Raw genomic sequence first — 7,213 nt, 5'->3', positions numbered from 1 at the left:
TTGTCGATACCACCCCCCCCCCCCCCCCCCCCCCTTTTCAATTGATATTGAATTTAATAAATACCTGTTAGTCAGTGAGAACTAGGGCGGTCGCAGACGAAAGCGCGTGGTGGAGCCGGCTGCTGGAGGATGATTTCTCCCTATCTCCCTGATGTTACTTCCTCTCACCCAGTCCCAGCCGCGGAGGAGAAAAACGGAGGGAGCGAGAGTGGAGGGACTGGAGTGACAGCGCCGAGAGTTATGCACGGCTGCGGCTTTCTAGCCACAAGTCCGGTGAGAATAATATACCCAGGTGTGAGGTGGGCTTACACCCGGGCACAGGATTCCAAACCCGGACTGTCCAGGTGAATCCCGGATGGGTGGCAACCCTACTTCAGGTCCAGGATACAAAGTTTCTAGCACAACAGCCCCCCCAAAAAGAGAGTTTCTTGGCATAGAAAAGGCCAAATAAAATAAACAAAGCTTTACTCACTTCAGGTCCAGGATGCCCAAGACTTAGTAACACACTGGACTCAGGACTTAGTAACACACTGGACTCAGGACTTATTAACGCACTGGACTCAGGACTTATTAACGCACTGGACTCAGGACTTATTAACGCACTGGACTCAGGACTTATTAACGCACTGGACTCAGGACTTATTAACGCACTGAGTCCAGAAGAGAGTGCTCATGCGCAGTGTGCGAACTGAATGTCGGGGACGCGCAATGGCGCGGAGGCACGCAGGCAGCTGACTTCTGTATGCCCTCTTTCTACCGGGAGTAACAATGTGGCTTCCGGCACGCTGCTGTAGTGGGCGTGCTTTTAAGGAGCCGTCATGTGATTGGCCACGTATTGGCCTGAGGATAGCCTACCGCTGCCAGTGTTACAGCTGGGTGAATTGGTCCCTAATGGATGGGTGCTGGAAGTGGTTGCCGTGGTGACCATAGGTGAGTTTCCCGGTGTTCTCCCGGTAATCCCCCGATTCGGGAGACATTAGCAGATGCTATAGTGTAGTGGGCCGCCTGAACGGATTGTGTATAGGAGGGAGGCATGTTTCAGCCAGGCTGATGTCACTCCTTGATTGTCACTTATTGAAGGACACTGCAGCAGTCAGGGCCACTCATTGGCTTGGCGGGGAGAACTGCAGTCGGCGCTTTATTGTGCTGTGACAAAGGCACGACTAATGACAGACAAAGCATTATACCTATGTTATCATTATCAATTCGTTTTCTGTTCCTGCAGATCGATCGCTGCATTATATTCCACATGTGACAACTGTACTCATCAAAAAGACTCACTTCAGGTCCAGGATGCCCAAGACTTAGTAACACACTGGACTCAGTAACACACTGGACTCAGGACTTATTAACGCACTGGACTCAGGACTTTTTAAAGCACTGGACTCAGGACTTATTAATGCACTGGACTCAGGACTTATTAACGCACTGGACTCAGGACTTATTAACGCACTGGACTCAGGACTTATTAACGCACTGGACTCAGGACTTATTAATGCACTGGACTCAGAACTTATTAATGCACTGGACTCAGAACTTACTTAACGCACTGGTCTCAGGACTTATTAACGCACTGGTCTCAGGACTTATTAACGCAATGGACTCAGGACTTATTAACGCACTGGACTCAGGACTTATTAACACACTGGACTAAGGACTTATTAACGCACTGGACTCAGGACTTAGTAACACACTGCACTCAGGACTTATTAACGCACTGGACTCAGGACTTATTAACACACTGGACTAAGGACTTATTAACGCACTGGACTCAGGACTTAGTAACACACTGCACTCAGGACTTATTAACGCACTGGACTCAGGACTTATTAACACACTGGACTCAGGACTTAGTAACACACTGGACTCAGGACTTAGTAACACACTGGACTCAGGACTTATTAACGCACTGGACTCGGGACTTATTAACGCACTGGATTCAGTACTTAATAATGCACTGGTCTCAGGACTTATTAATGCACTGGACTCAAGACTTAGTTATCGCACTAGACTCAAGACACCTGAGGCCCCGCAGAGACCACCTGAGAGTGACCCTGCAAAGCACACCATACATCATGCATAGCCCATCTGAGACTCTCTATGGTGGGCTCTGTAGGGTCTCAGGTGGGCTGGCCATGCAGCTCCTCTTACCTGCTTACGCTGCTGGGCCCAGGCTTCCTCCAGACACACCGGACCGGCACTGCTGTGCCCTGGCCTCCTCTGCCGCCGAATCGGCGCTGCTGGGCTCTGGCCTCCTCTGCCGCTTGGGCCTGGCCTCCTCCACCACTGGAACTATTGGCGGTAGGGCCGCCACAGGGCCCGGGTACCCCAGGCTGCTCAAGCCCCTACATGGGTATTGACAGTAACCCCCTGATGGCGGCCCTGGCAGCAGACATGCAACATGTAGTTGCATTGCTTAGGTGCGAATGGGGGCTAAAAGTACTTTCTGATTCTGTATTAGTTTACTTTTTTCATCTAATAAAAGCGTCCCTTTCATTCAAACATGGGCACCATGGCAGTTTAATTTACTTGCAACATTTTTTGGATTTACATACCACCAGCATGGAATTAAGTTAAATGACAGTTTATATAATGTTATTATTATACATAATAGAAATACTACTAACTGACCAACATGTGAAGTGTGGCAGAAGAGAGTGCTCATGCGCAGTGTGCGAACTGAATGTCGGGGACGCGCAATGGCGCGGAGGCACGCAGGCAGCTGACTTCTGTATGCCCTCTTTCTACCGGGAGTAACAATGTGGCTTCCGGCACGCTGCTGTAGTGGGCGTGCTTTTAAGGAGCCGTCATGTGATTGGCCACGTATTGGCCTGAGGATAGCCTACCGCTGCCAGTGTTACAGCTGGGTGAATTTGGTCCCTAATGGATGGGTGCTGAAAGTGGTTGCCGTGGTGACCATAGGTGAGTTTCCCGGTGTTCTCCCGGTAATCCCCCGATTCGGGAGACATTAGCAGATGCTATAGTGTAGTGGGCCGCCTGAACGGATTGTGTATAGGAGGGAGGCATGTTTCAGCCAGGCTGATGTCACTCCTTGATTGTCACTTATTGAAGGACACTGCAGCAGTCAGGGCCACTCATTGGCTTGGCGGGGAGAACTGCAGTCGGCGCTTTATTGTGCTGTGACAAAGGCACGACTAATGACAGACAAAGCATTATACCTATGTTATCATTATCAATTCGTTTTCTGTTCCTGCAGATCGATCGCTGCATTATATTCCACATGTGACAACTGCACTCATCAAAAAGAGGTTTCCCCATTCATCACCTATAGGGAACATCATATGCATTATATAGGTTGAAGCACTGGTGAAAGAGGCTCATCTGCACTGTCAGTGTATTGTCATCGGTGCTGGTGGTATATGGTCAGTAGTTCTGATGAAAGAGGCTCATCTGCACTGTCAGTGTATTGTCATCGATGCTGGTGGTATATGGTCAGTAGTTCTGATGAAAGAGGCTCATCTGCACTGTCAGTGTATTGTCATCGGTGCTGGTGGTATATGGTCAGTAGTTCTGGTGAAAGAGGCTCATCTGCACTGTCAGTGTATTGTCATCGGTGCTGGTGGTATATGGTCAGTAGTTCTGATGAAAGAGGCTCATCTGCACTGTCAGTGTATTGTCATCGGTGCTTGTGGTATATGGTCAGTAGTTCTGGTGAAAGAGGCTCATCGGCACTGTCAGTGTATTGTCATTGGTGGTATATGGTCAGTAGTTCTGATGAAAGAGGCTCATCTGCACTGTCAGTGTATTGTCATCGGTGCTGGTGGTATATGGTCAGTAGTTCTGATGAAAGAGGCTCATCTGCACTGTCAGTGTATTGTCATCGATGCTGGTGGTATATGGTCAGTAGTTCTGATGAAAGAGGCTCATCTGCACTGTCAGTGTATTGTCATCGGTGCTGGTGGTATATGGTCAGTAGTTCTGGTGAAAGAGGCTCATCAGCACTGTCAGTGTATACAGTTGTTGTCAGGTACCTGCCCGGGGAAGATGCCGAGTCCCTCTGCAGGGACGCAGACATAGAGGGCGTCCACCGGCACGTCCCGGCCGCGCAGGCGCAAATGGAAGACGGCCCAGCGGGTCACGTCCCGCGCGGCGTGACGTCATCGCGGCAATACGGCGCGGTGACGTCATCACGCCGGCGCATGCGCAGTAGCACGTCCTCGGGCTATATAAGACGCCGCAGGACGCCCATTCAGTGCTGGGTGATCTTCAGCCAGCACTGGAGGGTTCTGTGGTTGTTTTGCCTGTTCCCTTGTGCCTTGCCTTGCCTTGCCTTGCTCCTGCTCTTCCCCATTGTGATTCCTGTCTCCAGTGCCTTCCTAAATATTGACCCGGCTTGTCCATTGACCCTTCTCTGGTTAACCCCTTGTACTCTGCTGCCCGCAGGTTATTGACCCGGCTTGTCTCTCACTCTCCCTTTTGCTGTATCCTTCTAGCACGACGGCCATTCTGCTAGGTCATCAAGTAGACCTTGTGGCCTCAAGATCCGCATCCGGCACTCGTGCATCCCCTGCCTGAACCTACTGTTCTCAACCCCAGTGGTCATCAGACGGGGTTGCAAGGGAGGTCCTCCTCGTCACTTCGGGCTCACACCACGATCCTAACAGTTGTGCTCAAACATTTGCATATCCTTGGAGAATTGGTAATATATGTACCATTTGTAAAGAAAACATGAGTGAGCAGGTAAAACATTTCTTTTATTTCTTATGGGATTCATATTGAACTGTAGGTCATAACAGAATGGCACAATCATAAAACAAAACATGGCAACAAATTAAAAAAAAAATGAAATGAGCCCTGTTCAGAAGTCTGCACCCCCTTAGTTCTTAATACTGTGTATTGCCCCCCTTTAGCATCAATGACAGCGTACATTCTTTTGTAATAGTGGTCTATGAGGCTCGAATTCTTGCAGGTGCTTTAGCTGACCATTCGTCTTGGCAAAATGCCTCTAGGTCATGCAAGGTCTTTGGTCGTCTTGCATGAACCACACATTTGAGTGGCTCGGTGATATTAAGGTCGGAACTGTAATGGCCACTACGAAACCGTCACCTTTTTCTGCTGTAACCACTGGAGGGTCAACTTGGTCTTGTGCTTAGGATCATTGTTGCGCTGGAAAGTCCAAGCGTGTCCCATGCGCAGCTATTGTGCAGAAGAATGCAAATGGTCTGCCAGTATTTTCTGATAACATGCTGCATTCATCTTGCCATCAAATTTCACAAGATTCCCCGTGCCTTTTAGCCCTCGTTCACACCTAGGCGTATTGCATATGCGCGTCTGTCGCACGTTTTTTTTACTGCGATTCGCGGTAAAAAAAGTTGCGCGTTTCCGAAGGCTACTTGGCTGTATCCCAATAGAAACGCGCAAACAAAACGGCCCAAAGTAGTACCTGGACCTTTTCAGGCGTGGGCCGTTTTGTAGCGCGTTAGGGACGGGCGGAAATATGCCAAGGTGGGAACAAGACCATTGACTACAATGCAATTTATATTTTTGACTGTTTTGTAGAGCGTTCGTCAAGCGTAGAATGCGCTACAAAACGGTCAGGTGTGAACGAGGGCTTAGAGCTAACATGCTGCATTCATCTTGCCATCAAATTTCACAAGATTCCCCATGCCTTTAGAGCTAACATGCTGCATTCATCTTGCTATCAAATTTCACAAGATTCCCCGTGCCTTTAGAGCTAACATGCTGCATTCATCTTGCAATCAATTTTCACAAGATCTCCTGTGCCTTTAGAGCTCACCCCCCCCCCCAAAAAAAAAATCAGTGAGCCACCGCCATGCTTCACAGTGGGGATGGTATTCTTGTCGCTATAGGCCTTGTTGACCTCTCTCCAAACATAGCGCTTATGGTTGTGACCAAAAAGCTCTATTTTGGTCTCGTCACTCCAAATGACAGTGCCAGAAGCTGTGAGGCGTTGTTAGACATATTGTAAGGCTTTTTTTGTGGCATTGGTGCAGTAAAGGCTTCTTTCTGGCAACTCGGCCATGCAGCTCATTTTTGTTCAAGTATTGTCGTATTGTGCTCTTTGAAACAACAACACCATCTTTTTCCAGAGCAGCCTGTATTTCTCCTGAGATTACCTTTTTATATCCTGTACAATTCTTCTGGCAGTTGTGGCTGCAATCTTTCTTGGTCTACCTGACCTTGACTTGGTGTCAATAGATCCCTGAATTTTCCACTTCTTAATACGTGATTAAACAGTTCTGACTGGCATTTTTATATACCTTTCCATCTTTATAAAGTTCCATTACCTTGTTACGCAGGTCTTTTGACAGTTCTTTTCTGCTCCCCATGGCTCAGTTTCTAGCCTGCTCAGTGCATCCATGTGAGAGCGAACAAACTCATTGACTATATATACACAGACACTAATTGCAATTTAAAAAGCCACAAATGTTGGAAATTACCTTTTTAATTGCCATTTTAACGTGTGTGTGTGTGTGTGTGTGTGTGTCACCTTGTGTGTCTAACGAGGCCAAACATTCCAGGGTATGTACACTTTTCATCAGGGCCATTTGGGTGATTTTCTGTTATCATTATGATTTAAAAAGGAGTCAAACAACTATGTGATAATAGATGGCTTCACATGATCACTGTCTCTAAATAAAAGACAGTTTTTTTTTTGGCAGGGTCAGTCATATTTTCAATATCAATGCCAAAATTGAAAAGAGAACTACGGGGTAAGTGTTTTTCCTCATAGTTCTCCCTATGTCACGGGAGGACATAAACTAACCTCCTCCCCGACCCAAAGCTCAGTATATAGCGGGCTATTTCTCACGATATACTGAGGCTGCCGCAGCCGGGACGGGTCCAGACAAAACAGTTGAGATCCACCCAGCTGTGACAGCTGGCTCTGCCTAGCTAGAGGCAGAGCCCGCTGTGCCCGTCTCCTCCCCCGTCCGTTCTTCTACTCAACGCTGAAGGATCGGAGAGGGGAGGGGGGAATGCCTACGGGGAGCCGTGACTGACAGTAACTGCTCACTGCAGGGAGACTATCGGGAAGTGAGCGGATCGGCTGGATGTTTCTGCTCACTTCCCGATCAATAGAGCCGACCTGTGACAGCTTCTTTGTCACAAGTCGGCTCTAACTATGAGGATGAGTGCAAATCATGGATTTCCTTTGGATCTCCTTTAACGATTACAGAATAAGAACAGGTACTAAGAATGACACTTAGCATAGAGAATTAGAGAAGTGGTA

The 7,213-nt window shown here is 48.2% G+C and overlaps 1 protein-coding gene across 1 annotated transcript in view; it reads left to right on the top strand.

Moving 5' to 3' along the window:
* Positions 1 to 2,842: 2,842 nt before the first annotated feature.
* Positions 2,843 to 7,213, top strand: part of CABIN1 (calcineurin binding protein 1) — a 160,136-nt gene continuing 155,765 nt past the window's right edge. Inside the window, exon 1 of the mRNA XM_018565909.1 lies at positions 2,843 to 2,922. The gene's annotated coding sequence lies outside the window, so the exon portion shown is untranslated. The remainder of the gene's footprint in view (positions 2,923 to 7,213) is intronic.

Source organism: Nanorana parkeri, unplaced genomic scaffold (assembly GCF_000935625.1).
Source record: "Nanorana parkeri isolate BGI_ZX_2015 unplaced genomic scaffold, ASM93562v1 scaffold899, whole genome shotgun sequence".
In the NCBI taxonomy this organism is placed as follows: domain Eukaryota; kingdom Metazoa; phylum Chordata; class Amphibia; order Anura; family Dicroglossidae; genus Nanorana; species Nanorana parkeri.
Note: the sequence above shows the minus strand (reverse complement) of the source record. Positions and strands in the feature narration are given on the sequence as shown.